The sequence below is a fragment of the Ostrinia nubilalis genome, chromosome 8 (assembly GCF_963855985.1).
Source record: "Ostrinia nubilalis chromosome 8, ilOstNubi1.1, whole genome shotgun sequence".
Classification (NCBI taxonomy): domain Eukaryota; kingdom Metazoa; phylum Arthropoda; class Insecta; order Lepidoptera; family Crambidae; genus Ostrinia; species Ostrinia nubilalis.
The window spans coordinates 16,150,177-16,166,196 of record NC_087095.1 but is presented as its reverse complement, the minus strand read 5'-3'; the positions used below and the strand labels follow the sequence as shown (position 1 = coordinate 16,166,196).

General features: G+C 36.3%; 1 protein-coding gene across 2 annotated transcripts in view; it reads left to right on the top strand.

The window, feature by feature from the left end:
• The first annotated feature begins 740 nt into the window (after positions 1–740).
• The window catches only part of LOC135074043 (terminal nucleotidyltransferase 5C), a 374,311-nt gene continuing 359,031 nt past the window's right edge, over positions 741–16,020 (top strand). Inside the window, exon 1 of one of the 2 annotated variants that reach the window (XM_063968350.1) lies at positions 741–830. The gene's annotated coding sequence lies outside the window, so the exon portion shown is untranslated. Of the gene's footprint in view, positions 946–16,020 lie in introns of both variants that reach the window. The other variant, XM_063968351.1, reaches the window with a different exon arrangement.

Below are 16,020 nucleotides of genomic sequence, written 5' to 3'. Positions count from 1 at the left end.
AGGAAATAATGAGGTGTCAGTTAAACTCCCTGAAGACACCTCTAAGCAAGCATTTTCTTAAATGACTACGCGTACATGAAGTTCTGGAGTTTAAAATTCTTATTCGCATTTTCCCAAAGGCATAATAAGTAGCTAAAATTCACCTGCTCTTCCAATGCGTTGGTTTTTTATTGATCATGATTGTTGAGTTTCTTGTCAAAGGGAGAAGAATTCAATAACTAAAATGGGATGAAGAAAAATTGTACCTATCTCATTACGATAATTGGCTGGCAACTGAGAGATTACATGTTGTGTGTGATCGCTTTGCTTATCCTTAAATTGTAGGTCAAAAACAGTAGGTAGATGCCGACTTAAGAAATTGATTCTGTCATGAAAATTGCAGTGTCTACAGGAACTGCTTTGGAAAAGTAATCCCAGGATTCCATAAGTGAGTGAAAAGTGCCGATTAAGAATGGGCAATCAGATAACGGCCTACTGACGTGCTCGTACTGGGTAGGTACGTTCTGAGCACTCGAGCTAGCTTGACGCGGCCATACGTGAGCTTTCAAGTCCCAAGGCTCGCTCCCGTCTCCCGAATCGTGACATCGATTAGAGTCGAACGGCGCACAGTAATCGAGTAGCACGCTTACGAAACTATAAAATATTATGGAGTTAAGTTACGTTACGTAGGTAAGTATCCGAGTTGCGAATTGTCCGCTCGCCGCGTAGCGTCGACTCGCGGCTCGTAGCCAGTACCGCGACGGGCGTCGGACGGAGCACACGCGTGTTGTGCGGCAGTCGCTACCACTCGTGCTACCTGTGAACCTGTGTCCTGTGTTATACCTCTAAAAGTACGTAAACAAATCACATTAACTAGCAGTGTTGTCAAGTGTGCCGTGAGTGAGCAAGCGTAAGGACGGGCGCACACCCCGGCTAGCCGAGTGATACTTAATCCGTTGCAGTCAGGTGTATGCTGGTTCTTTATTAATTGAAAAGTGATTGTAAAACGGTCACGGCCGCGGCACATATGTCCGGCCCAGTTTTCACGATCGTTGCCTCCGTCTTGAGAATTCCAATGGTTGTTTCTTTGTTTACCGCACGGGAGATCCCGCTGGATGCACTTGTTGCTTCGGGCGATTGCACGACGAGTCGCCGCTTCACACTTTTGCTTTCCCAATTCTTCTGCGTTACACTTCATTAACCAACACTTGAATCTCATGGTGAATCTGCCCTTCTGATATTACGCACTTAACATTTCGTAACACAAACGTTAGAAATGACGACGCACCAAATTCAGAACTCATCGCGTAAAGTGATTGAAAGTAAACCGTTCTTGATGAATTTGTGAGCAACGTTATTTCAATTTGAAATCTTATTTAAGACGCTCATTACGCTTTCCGTTTAAATTTTAGCGAAGAACCCGCGACGTCGTACAGTCCTCGGCTAATGAAACCGAAAACTATTGGACCTACATAAGCCGGGAATTCCCCTCGAAAGTCTTATTTGCCAACCTCAATAGTTCAGCCTAATTCAGTTACTGAAACGTAATATCTAATGGATGTGATGAGGTTTCAAGCGGTTGGAATTGACTAACGAAGTATCCATAAAGTTAGGGTTGATTATGTTTACATTAGTGAAGGATTTCGTGCAATACCTACCTACCCGCCATATACAATCGGTAAATTCTGTTCATACCCTTTCTTTTAAATTAAATGAATGAAGCTTCTTGTAGAAAAAGAGGTTGCTTTGTATCTACTTAGTCCGTGGTTGATCTAAAGCACGACGCATTTAGAACCTCCGGCTTCTGGTGATGTAATCTTATTAATTAAAAAAATGCTTTTAACGATTCGCGTTATTATGTTAATATTTGATGCGTACCTGCAGCAGGTTCTTACGGAATTACGGCTTCTAAGCTGCAGACGTTCAAGAATTATTATTGCACTGCCTTTTTTAAACATACGGCCAGCTGTAGACTGGTTCCCCTGCAACTATGTGTATGTGACTCTAAATTGCGTCGCGTATCCTTTTGCCGTGTGAAAGTCGTTCTATGGACGCTTATTGTATAAATCGCGACAATGTCTCCATGTTATTCTTACATCTTAAGGTTGTTTTCAATACATCACAGAATAATTGTCGACGACTCGACGACACTTCCTCTCGAGCAAAGTGTTATTACTAAAACATCTAGTGTCATGATGACGCTGCCATGATTTTTCGAGTCGGCCTGCCCCTCATTACGACACGCCACTTTGATTGTCTTGGGCCTAACTTGCACGTTTTCTGCGACATTTTGTGTAGAGCCAGAGGTCCGAAACTTTGCTTTCTCTAGTCCCAAACTAATTTGGTTACAAGTTACACGACCTACTCCCACGATTCACCCTTTTTGGGGTCCTTATTTTATTATCCCATGAAACTATTCTGTACCATGTAATTATGTTTGAGCAGTGTGATACTGCGATGGAAATAGAAAGGATGCATCCCATACATGTTCCAAACGAGTTTTAAATAATTGCGTATTAACTTGAAATGAAGATGCGGATGCTGCAATAATTATGGAGGTAATGTTACGTGCGCTTATTAGAGATAATTTTAGAGGCGATTACTTTAATGTCAGTGCTGTCAAATCATTGTCATTGGACGATACATTTGACAGAAATAGTATTGTAACGTTAATCAAAACATAACTGGATAGAACAATAATATAATCTTTCAACGTGAAAGCGTCTGGAGGATAAAATACCTCGGCTCAATTTATGTACTTTGCGGGTTTTGTTTGAGATAGGAGCACTTATTTCAACGTTTTCAATAGATCCTTTATCGTTTGTGGAGATAGATCAGATGTTATTGTGAAATAAAGACCCGTGCGTCGTAATACGCGGGACGACGTATAATCCGTGGATATTCCGAGGCGCTGGGAAATGTGGATGAGTAAATTAGGTACTACGGAAATTTTGATATTCGGTACACTTTGATATTTCTAGAAATTCCATTTAGCTGATACCTAGGTTGATTGAAGTGATATACAAGACATCTCGAATGAAATGGTATTACTTTCGAAGGAAACCTGGATATTTTATCAATAAGGTGTAAATGGATATCTTCCATTCGTCTGGATGATTTTAGATATTTTCACCTCGGTTGGTGTGTGAATGCATGTTTTATAAATGTGTCTTCATAAATAAAATATTATATGCCCCCGCTCTTTGCACAGTTTTGATTATTGACTAGCATTCGCTAGCGGCTTCAGCCGCATTCAGTTAGTTTTCTAAATAAAATAGCTATTTTATAACATTCGTTCGGATGTATTCTAGCTTTTAGTTTTTATTTTTAAAATTATTGATGGCAATTGCATATTAATCAATTATTGTGAACGCGTGCGCACACCGTTCGATTCCTTACATTTTTTCAATTAACTTCGCGATTTATGCAGTTTCTATGGCACACAACTTTAGCCTTTCACGGTTATTAGGCCTTTTATTTAGCTAAGTGTTTATTGCTTATGAACTTCAATATTGAACAATGGTGGATTCGATCCGCACATATAAAAAATAATAACAAATATTAGAAACATTTATTACTTATATTTAATTTGCCGATGATATAACGCACTACAATTATTATTGAGAAGGTCGTTTTAAATTGCATTCGTAGTTTTATTTTGACCGAGTTTTTCTTTGTTTTATCATAGATTCTTTTTTCTTTTGTATCGTTATTTTTAAATTACTTTGGCACGCTTATGTAATAGGCGATAAGTAAAATACTTGCATTTGCCTATTTGTTAAAGTTATTTTAGAAAAAAACTAGAATATTTTAAATATTGATTGTATGAAGATGGGCATAGGGGTCCCCTATGATCATCATACTAAAATATTCACTGGTTGTTTAAGCTATGCTCGAATGTTGTAGACTTTTAATCACAGAATTTTTCGCAATTCCAAATAGGGGAGAAATTCAATTCGACAATCCAATGAGGAATAAGAGCATAATGGCTCTTACACTTTGTGATAAATGGCCGGTTAAATATACCACATGCTAAAAATAAGACTAAAAACTTAAATTTATCAGAAAAGATAAACAAATAAGTCATCAGCGGCCTAATTTGACACAACCTAATCCCCAACTTGATTCGACGTCGAAAAATAGATTTGTACAGTCGATAGCACATCAGACTCTACATTTTGTTGCAAAATAGCTCCTAATACAACTAATTAAGGTGCCAGTGTTTAGTTTGATGTGCAGTCGTTACGGACATTAGTCGTTTGATTTATGCAGAGTCGATGCGACCGATAAGCACCGGCGACAATCGAGAATGCGAGGCGATTGCGTTCGTGTTGGCTACAGCTGTGTTTTGTGCATTAGGTGAAAATTACCAAGGATTTCTGTTTTAGATAATTACTATTGTGATAAACTAGCTGTGCCCCGCGGTTTTACGCGCGGTAAAACGTAGCCTATGTGTTAATCCAGGGTGTCAGCTAACTCCATACCAAATTTTACTAAAATCGCTCGAGCCGTTTAGACGTGAAGAAGTAACAAACATACACACTTACAAAGTTTCGCCTTTATAATATTAGTGTGATTAAGTAGGTACCTAACGAACTTATCCTGGCCACCATGTGACAAAAAGTAACGAACATCTTCCACAAGTTTTTTTCCACTAGGAGTCCTGGACTTTGACCTTCACTGGTTGGGTTTTTATTAGTAATCAAGCTGTAGATCCTGGCACAGGGAACGGGAGGTGGGAATAGTCCCGTTCCATAGTCTCCTGTACAGCCAGGATCTACAGTTTGCCCGCTACTCATCAGTGAAGGTTGAATATAATGTTTTGGAATCTGCAATGAATTACGTCAAGTAATGGCTTCTTCCATCCTTGTCTTTCTGTTTCCAATCGCTTCCAATCACCCTGGCTTGTCATTGTTCCACCTTACTCGAGAACATTCCAGAATCAGGTTAGGCTGCTTTCTTCAATTCAGAATTTGTTGACATTATGACAGTACTCAGTTCCACAGTTCTCAGTGCTCAGTTCCAGTTCTGATTATTGTTAGGCACTGCGTGATTGTGTTATGGTACTAGAGAACTTTCCAACACCATTTTTAGGAGATACTCTTCTGTTTGTTTCCTTAATAAAGAAAAATAAAAATAAAGCCAATGGAAAATCATCATTATTTATTAGATAAAGCATCAGTAAAGTATGAGTAAAGCTGTTCTACTACAAAATTAGTCAGCCTTGGGGAAATGTATTAAACTTCCCATACCTATAACCATACCATGGTTTGATATGAAGTTGGTAACCATAATACAATATTGTAATACTTAATAATACAAATAAGGAAACAATATAATGTAAATAGGTACGAGTATCAAAGTGCATGGATTTTACTTCCACGTTAAATATAGTTGTCAAGATAAATTAAGGAAGGCGTGTCTAAGCGCCCTAATAAGGACGAAGTAGATATGCTAATATGGTATTCGAGTTACAAAACAAAGACATCTTTAAAATGACCAAAATACTCCAAAAAGGACCAGTTTTGCGACTTCGTAAGATTTCGGCAATTACAAAAGTTGCGTAACCGTAAGTCTGGTTCACTGACCCCGCGTAAGTAGGCTCGCTACAAGCGCAGGCGCAGATCGCGGTCGATACGGCGTGGGCGCAGATCCCATCGGTGGCTAACTATTTATCGGTACAGATAAGAGCTAGTCTCATTTTTCCTTATGAATACTAAATCAAAGCAAGAAAGAAAGAAAGAAAGAGAGAAACATTTATTACGATGAAAATCACTTAGTTAAGGACAAAGAAGGTAGAGAAATAGCACATAATTAAAAGAAAGTAAAAAGTGAACTGAACAGTGCTACCCTGTCGCAACAGCGATGCCCATCGCAATGGGACTAGTAGTAATGTGTTGTACTTTAAGGAATTTAATAACTTGTAAGATACCAGTAGTTCTGTATTATTTGAAAGAAAAAAAAATTTTATTTGGCACAAAACAAAAAAGAAAAAGAAATAATACAAAAAAGATCTCAATAAAATGAATAAAACAAAATAAATAATGTGTAGTGTGCCAAAAAGGTCCTTGACTCAGCATTTGACAATGTATGCCAGTGTATATTTGAGTAAAAGTTATACTAAATCGAATAATAAATGAACTCAATTTTTTTCTGTATGTGCAGTGGGACGCATTGAAACATTTTGAAGGCTTCCCGGGTTGTAATCCCGGTGGCGTCAATTTATACAAAAGCCTTATTTCTCTTGGCCTTGGTTTCTGCCAGAATTGTCCTGACTATACTGGTAGTAGAACATAAAACATTGTAAGAAAAATACTTATTGTTTAGGTATTTCGCTAAGTAAGAGGTCAAGAGGTGAACTACTTATTCAATATTTAAAGAACAATATTATACCTATCGCAATAAATACTAATTCTATTGATACATGTTTTATTGTATTGTGATATTGACACTTGTGTTAATATGTGAGTAATTTTCTTTATAACCTAGAAGACTACAATGTCCTACTAAGTTTATACTTAGGTACAACTTGTATGAAATAATTGATTGTTTTATTTTTGCAAACAAAGAGAAAAGAACAAATGTAAGTTACTTCCATAGGATATTCGCTTCCATTTCACTATTGAGTTTAATTGTTAGGTAATTCAAAATTATTTGTGGTAACCTACTAATTATAAGCTTAGTTCCATTTCACCACAATACACTTTAAAACATTTTGTGCGCAAATGGTAAAGTTGAGATGGTTTTTTCTGTCGCTAAAGCGACACAAAGCCACATCATCACAAATATCAAACCACTGATTGGTAAGCACTGTTTTATTGCTCATAAGCAATCGAACACCTTATTTTCTAATAATATTCTGAAATTGGTTTTCAGTGGGGTTAAACCAAACCTGAAACTTCGCAAGAACCCACTAGTTATTTGTTAGTACAGTCAGTGTCATATAATTGTTACACCCAAAGTAACCAAAAGTTCGCAACACTTCTTAGGCTGTGTTGCACCATCTTACTTTGACAAACGTCAAAAATCTGTCAAACTCCATACAAAAAGCACCGGTTATCGTCATAGTTACGGTCAAAGTTAGGTGGTGCAACTCAGCCTTAGTGATGTAGTGTTGTCACTTTTTGGCCACTTTGGATGTCACAAACTATTTGACGCTGAGTGTACTATTTCTTAAATATTATGCAGTGTGTACATTCTGGCCCTTAGGTTAGCTCGGCTCCCGAATAGTGTTATGTATGATAAGATCAGCTGGACAATTATTTTGTCACCGCCCACTCATCCATTTTGTCACTCACTACTTCCCGGCCGGTCTATAAAAGCGATACAGATCTTTGCGGACTTATTGGTTTTCCTAACTGAGTAAATAATAATACATAGACTTTTATATGATGAAGTTTTTCAAGCACCTTTAAATCTACTTTTGATACTTTTTAACATTGATCTTTATGGGACACCCTATACATAGGTAATTATAAAAACTTCATATCAGTAGAAAATAACCTTAAGACATCTTCAATGAGACTTTTAGTCCTGAAAACCTTGTTAGTTTTCCATTTGCCGTAAAAGATAATTAATTTGGAATGAATAAATAAGTATACTATAGTTCGTCAATTGAGTTCGCGCACTAGTAACTTCATTTTTACCTTTCCACACAAGATCTAAAGTCGCATTTTCCTGAACAAAAGCTGATATAAAGTGTTCTAAGTGTATAAAGCTTAACTTTTCCCGGAAAATTAAACCTAAATAATTCCGTGCAAGCCGCACATCACGTAGGTGAACGTAAAGTTGCCGTTAACTCGTTAATTACAGGTTTGGCATATTCTCGGTGCGCCATCCACTTCTTAAGCTGGGTCCACACATGTTGACACATGTAAGGCCCGATTTCCACCATAGCGGAGAGGCGAGAAGGTATATCAAAGACTTATCTCCGTTTTGCTGGAAACCGGGCCTAACGTATAACGTATCGTTTAATGTAATGTAGGCTGTATTTAATGTTACATGTTGCACAGAAGCACTCGTTGTGGAAATCCTTGGGGGAAATTTTGTCCAGCAGTTTCTTGGCTGAAATGATGATAGAGATAGACGGTACTGAAAGAAAAAAAGAAAAATATTTTATTTGTTTCAAACATAGTTTCACACAATATCAGATTATGTTTACTACGAGCACCTTTGTGTTGTGAAAAACTGGCAACCGACTCTCTCTCCGACCCTCCACACGCAGGGTTCGCGTCCAACCTTATATTTTTTTTTTACATTACGCATTACAAACGTCTGTTCCCGGCCTTACATATTTTGTTTCTTTTTACCTTACGCGTTACACACATCTGCGGGCCTAAAAAGGCCGCTTTGAGCAATTCTTATTAGATTCATAATATGATTCAGATTTAAAAACACAAAATGGCCACTTGTCGGCAATTCATATTATGATTCGGATACAATTCATATTCGGCAATTCATTTATTTGACAGTTTTGTATGAGAAATCGTAAAATGGTCCACAAAATAGGAATTGCTAATGTGTCAATTAGCAGAATCATAAGAAGTTACTCGAGAGCAACATTTTACAATTCAGCTAGTTTGTAATTTCAAAAAATAAATTAATAATGGAAGATTTAGGCCTTTATGTAAACTTTTGGGAGCACGCCCGTATTATGGAAAGTGTTTTACATCGTCTAGGCTAGTATGGGGTGTTTGCAAAGGGTGCTTTTGACTTAGAATTGAGTAATATAATTAGAAATAGAAATGCAATAAAACTTCAAAATATTTGTCGAAAAATGTGTACCTATACATCGACTGAGGTATAGTCTTACAAGTATTAAGTAGGTACCTACCTAATTTAAATCCTATAGTAAATAACTATCAAGGTATGAGTCCACGATTTAGGGGGAGGGTTGAGGAGGGTAGGGAGAGGGTAGCTATATAAAAGCAAAAAATTAAACCGACTCCAAAAAACCTACACTAAAAGGTAGAAAAATAATTACTAATTACTTATTTATTAGGACGAATTAATATTTATGTAGGTATACCATGATAGTTCGTGCCAAGATTATGAAACGTGTGAAGTTTGCCTGCACTTGCCTTTTTTTAAATAAAATTTAACTCATTTCTTGCTTTTTAGTTAACTAATTATTACTTTGATGTTACCACTGAAGGTAGGCAGTACATTGAGACCATATTCTTCATGTCTAGTGTAAATAATATTCCCTACAAAATACAGATCGGCAACCTAAAAAGACCTTAAACCGTCAGCCCACCTTAAAAACATGAATACAGCTGTTGGTCTACTTGTACCTATAATATTTAAAGAATTACCTCCAACTCCTAAGCATTAAGGAGTTGTACCTACCATGTTCATCATGATGAGATGGATGCAAACACTTGAATAACTTTAGTAACTATACTTATCTATAAAATTAAAAGAATTATCCTCTAACTCAAGCATTAAGGAGTTTTGCCTTCTATCATCAGCTCATCAATATGAGATGATGATTTCCAGGAGCAAATACTTAAATAACTTATGAAAAAGTTTGAAAGACGATATACGTGCCTATAAAATTTGAGGGTTGCCCTCGATTTCCCTAGGATCCCATCATCAGATCCTGACTTGGTGACAATGGGACCACCTCAGAAGTGAACCCTATCGAACAAAAAAAGAATTTTGAAAATCGGTCCACAATTGACGGAGTAATCGGTGAACATACATAGAAAAAAAAAACATACAGTTGAACATAATATTATAACCTCCTCCTTTTTTAATTCGGTTAAAAAAATATAATTAGCTGGATCACTATTCAATATTAAGAGGATATAAGTATTTTCTTTTATGTTTGAGTTCTATTTTAAGATAAATAAGTGCATAATTTTTTGAAGGACACTGAGTTTCCACAACAAAATGCATAAACGAAACCTTGCACAATCCCTCCCTATCACACTAAGCGAATATTGTTTCTTTTGTCAATAACATAAAATAACGCTTGGAATGTATGTCAACCACTTAAAACCTTGATTTATCGCCTAAATCATAAGAGTTTAGTTCAAGCATAATATTCCGTGTCTTATACAATGGTATTGTTTACATTAACTTGACCTTCATTATGTCGACACCTAACTTGTTGCCAGTCGTAAATAAAATAGTGAATGATTTTTCATTTCTCATTTTTGGCTTCTAAACTATAATATTTTGATGTTATTAAATTACTTTTATTAATTTAAAACAAGATATGAGGTAATTGTTCAAGATTTTCAGTTTAAAATGTAAAAAAGTCGTAGAAATGATAACCGGTAAAGTACGGTTTTTATTATTCACATGTGGCAACATAGACGCCGAATATGAATCTGCGGATGAATTGAATTGCGGCAATTCTGCCAAAATGTAAGACCATTTTATGAAAATTAGAGGAATTGCTTATGATCTGCTATGAATTCTGGAAATGAATTCCTTTTAGCAATGTTGCGTGATTTGGCCTTTTTAGGCCCGCTGTACTTAGCTTTAGAAAATCAATGGCGGGCGCTCCGAAGGCTGCACGATAAGGCCGATAAAGAACGCCCACGCCGGCCATTATCAACGTGTAAGCCTTTATATTATCTCTGCTTTTATATTGCGGGTATTGGGGACAAACTGTATCTATGGCGAAAATATTTGCGACTCTTTTACAAAATCATATTCACACGATTAAAGAATTATTGGGTACCATTTACACCACCATTTACGATTCATAGCGAACTTTTTTTTAAAAGGAAACACATAAAAGCCCTAAAGGAGAATTCTCCTGTGATTTCGAAATTACTGTAAACAAAAATATAGATTTTCAGTGGCAGTTTCAGGATTGAAATCAATAGATTATACCTAGTCAATTGAACACGTGACGTCTTATTTTCCTATTACTATAAAAAAAAACCAATTTTCAGTTAAAATATTTTCCTTTTCAAAAAACCTTAAACATATTTCTGCCTCTACTTTTATTGCTTTTAAAAATTCGAATTATTAACACTGAATTAATGAATGAATTGAACTTTTATATGTATGCAAAAGTGATATTTTGACTTTACAAAATATTAATTAAAATTTTCCTGTTAAACTTCTCACAACTGTATGACGATAATTACACAAAGTCACATTAAATCCCATATACGGAGAGTCTCAGACACTAAACGATTGCTAAACGACCGGCCAGTACATTGTGGTAAAAACTGCACACGAAAGTGTGCCGCAGAAGACATCAGTGCATAATCGTCATCTGATCGTGACGTAATCACGGCGCGTTTGTTTCTAAGGCTCAATGCGCTGAGAAGTAAGAATAAACCGACGTCAGATTCTAAGAATGCATTTTGAATTCACAATTTATTAGATGACTAGCGACCGCCCGCGACTTCGTTCGCGTGGATCCCGTTTTACCCCCTTAGGGGTGGAGTTTCGTAAAATCCTTTCTTAGCGGATGCCTACGTCAACATCTACCTGCATGCCAAATTTCAGCCCGATCCGTCCAGTGGTTTGGGCTGTGCGTTGATAGATCACTATGTCTGTCAGTGAGTCAGTCACCTTTGAGTTATATATGTATATTTAGATAACTGACTGAAGTGATGTTGCTTAGCTATGATAAAGGTGCATTCTTCTTCTTCGACGCTATACTCTTGGCAGAATGATCGTGGTCGTCCCACCTGGTTTGGTGGCAAGCTTCACACGCGCGCTCTTGTGCCTGATAAGGATGATAAGGTGCATGCATAGTTCATTGAATCAATTCAGGGCATTTTTGCCACTGAAATGTAGGTCAAACGCGCTGAAAAAACTTACTGTTACTTGAATCACAAGAAAAGTACACACGTTGTTGTTATATCTAGATCAACAGACAGAGGAACCATTTTGTATACTAAATTACATTAAATGTCGACAAATATTTGGTTGCCTATAATAGCTATTAAATAACATAACCACCAAACTAAAAAGCTGTTACCTTGCATAATTTAGTATAACAATAGGAAATTCAAACGCAAAGTATTACTGGGATATTGTTTTACTTCGATTTGACAGAAATTCCATTTCAGAACTTAATAAACTCGAATAATTGAAACCGATATAAATGAACAAAGAATTCGACAATGACGGTTCATTGTTTACGTTTTGATCTCAAATTAAAATCCATACTTTTGTGCGGAGAATTGAAAGGGCAATGCTACCTAGTAATAATAAAATCTTTAGTACTATTTTTAATACGCACTTCATTAAAACAATAATATTAGACAATAAATGAGCAAAAGAATGTGCAAGATTTTATAAATACCTAGTAAAATATGTGATTTTGAATGTTCACCTACCAGGTGTGACTCTTTCCTTTTAGTTTGGTGAGTTAATCTTAACTATATTTACGTCTCTGCTTTTGTCTATCCTCCAGAATTAATATAAAATGTAATAACTTTATTATTTTCTTCCTTCTTTCTTGGAGAGTAGGTAACTTATTAAATGAATCTGCTAATTGGTCATTGATTTAAGATAATTACGTTCAGTTCAACCCGTTTGAATTCATCCAGCAAAAATGTTGATTAGTCCTATAACCAAGCACTGAAAGAGGCCTTCTTCAACTTATGAAAGCTGTTTTTCAGCAGGTCGTGAAATTAGTTTTATTCTTTCACAGTTAAGTATTTGAAGTTTCTTTTCCTACTGTATGATTTTACGATTGGGAAAATGAAAATTGAATTTATTCACAAACATTATTATGAGGTCTCACAATCCACTTGGACACACAGGGTAACACACGAACCAATCACAGAGCTCTATTCAACGCTGTGCGTTCGATTTGCTGCTTCATTTAATCAAGCATTGTTTGTGAATACGGGCGTAAGAATATAAATTACACGCACTTCTAATTCTTGTATCATCATGAAACTTGGCAATTTTTCAGATTAGATGACAATACAATATTATGGTACTGGAAGGTACTCCTAAACGAAACTGCGGAATCACATCGAGTTTGGGTTCATTGAATTTGTCTTTTCGAGCACTTTAGTGCTATCTAGATGATGTCTAGGATCCTGCCTTTTAGTGCAGTGATTAAAAGCTTTTAGTTTTTAAACTATTTGGACTTATTAACAAAGTATTTAAGTATGTTTATATCCGTTGTCTAGTACCCATAGTACAAGCTTTGCTTAGTTTGGGACTACATAGAAGCGTAGTGTATGATGTCCAGGGATATTTATTTATTTATTCTCCCATAGACCGGTGATCGTGATAGACCTGTCCTGTCACTGTAAGTAGGGCACAGGGCTACCTGCAGACGGGAGCAGTCAGCTGGCCGGTGCACTTTCACCGTGGCGCAACGCTGCCCGCGCGTTGTCTATGCCGAATGTGGGATACAGATTTGTTATGCCGTTTCCTACTTTTCTACATTCTCTTTGGTCACATTTTAAAGACTTTGTAAAAGTATCTGAGTAGGTAGGTTTACATATTTTTGTAATTAATTTGTTACTATCTTTTAATGCTTTCTGCTTACTTTATAGAATTTTCTAAATATGTGCGCATTTTTATTTGACGCTTGTTTGTAAATTCATGATTTGAAATGCTTCGCGCGTTTCTTATTATTAGCTCATTGATTTATTGACTCGTCAATGGATCTCATTTATTGCTACAAAGTATGACGTCACATGTAATAAATGTATCCTTTTTACGAACGTTCCTATATACCTGTCTTTGAAGACACTCGCTCAATCATTTTATATCATTATTATCGTCCACTTCTGATTTCAGCTGTAGCTAGCTCGATAAATTGGTGATATATTGTTTAAAGAACTATTTATTGTATCAAATTATGTATAACATTTAACAAATACATACTAGGTTTTTTGAATTGAGTGTCATCTCATCCTACGCTTACAATTTTAAAGTCTGATCGGTATTTTAACTTGCCATTAAAATACCACAAAACTTGTAACCAGCACGCCTAAAATTCCAAAAAACGCAACTTAGCTCCAATTTAGATCGTATCTGCACAAAATTAAAACTGCTAATTCCAATTTGTTGTAAAAAACACAAAAGAATTTAACACTCATGATTAGTTCGATTTCAAAATGTCAATCAGCACTGCCCTAGTTTGTGTTTTGCGGCGTGTGTTGACGATTTTCAACTTTTTGCTGACAGGCATAAAACTGTATCGAGTGCAGACACTAGTTTGTAATTCCACAAATCAGTATTCATAATAAATAAATGGTTATATACAAAAGTGAGTGTTGCAAGGCTAACCGGTGACCACGTTATCTGTACAAATTTTGTGTTGGTCTAAACTGGTCTTTATTTGTTTGCGGTTAGATGTTAGGCGTATTTTGTTGTTAGTACTTTTTGTGTGTAACACACCACTGTGTTACCGTTTATAGAAGTGGCTTTCCTTGCTGCTTTGTCTACAGTTTGATTTATGGTGCCGTTCTATAAACCTTATCACGAATCATTGGGATTCGGTTTTGAGCGATACGTTTTTTTGGGGGCAATTTACGAGATACAAAACGGGGGTGTTTGGGAATATCGCGTTTATTTATAGCGCTGTAAATTCGGGTTTACCGTGGAAGTTATTTATTAACACTTTTAAGGTTCTTGCACTAAATACTGTATACGGTTTATAGTTTGACTATTACGTCTAGTTTGTGGACAGCAAACGTGTTAAGATTACGATCCCTTCACAAACCATATACCTACCTAAAATACATACCTTACACAATATAAAATTCGTGGCACGTCCTACTAAAATACAAAAAGTGGCCGGATAAATTACTCAATAAGTTAAACATATAGATGCTAAAACTCTAATAGGTATAGTACCTTTATTTAACAAAAAATAAAGGAGGAAGAGAAATTTCTGGTTAAGGTTTTCAGCATTTAGGAAATTGAGTAATAAAATGGAGGTTCATGTTTCAAAGTGGTGAAGTCGGAAAATTTAGACTTTTTATAAGGTAGGAGGTAGCTTACTTTTTTCCTTCGCGACAAAGAAAATTTTAAGTGTTAGTTTTGTTCATAAAATAATCATGATTGCTTTCTGTTCATTAGAAACTATAAATTATATTACTGACATTTATTTCGGTTAGATAACATCCGCTATTAATATTAAGAACAGCTGTATTTAATGGATCGAAGTTGTCTATACTACACTCTTATTGGATAAATTAGTTCGTTTCGTTTATGACTTAGAGCCTAGAAATAAACTTAGAATTAACTTGCAACGGCTGGACTTTTAAGCTGTGACATAATAATCTGTAAGTTGAGAAAGACAGGTGTCAGTAAAGCAAGAACACTAAAATTTATTAAACTTATTATACGGACAACTTATTATGGTCGACTACACATTTCTATGGCAGCCACAGTTATAGTAAGTATTGCAACTCTACTTACGTAATAAAGAATTTGGTGCAGTCCTGTTGTCCCCCCTGGTTAGCCCCCCTGGGGGAGCTAACAGGATTTCGAAATCCTATTGTCCCCCCTGGCTAGGGCAATTTGGCATTCATTCAGGTATTCCAGTCCTTCATAAATGTTATAAAAATATATGGCTTTTAAATGTTTGCCAGGAGGGACAACAGTCCTCAAATCATTGAATAAAAATCCAGCCCTGTTGTCCCCCCTGGCTAGGGGATTAGGATTTCGAAATCCTGTTGGCTCTTTGTTGGGGGGCCAACCAGGGGGGACAACAGGACTGGACCAAGAATTTAGGATTTTTCTTGTTTGCGATAACAGAAACTGTCAATTTTGTAACATGTAATGTTAAATTTCGTCTGTATCAAAGATTTAAATATGTCTGAGTAAGTGTCTCTTGCATAGCTAACACTTTGCAACTAATATGAGTTGGCAGCAGTTGCAGTTGAGCAGTTATAATATGACTAGGTTAACTCAAACCTCCACTATAAGTCTAGGCGCAGACCACCGATTTCTTGTTGGCCGATAGTTGAGTCGGGCTGTTAATCAGTACGGAGATGTATGAAAGTGCGCACATTACATCAATTTGGTATCGGCCGATTCTTCATACAAATTAGAATCTGGTCCAACTATCATCCAACTAAAAATCGGTGG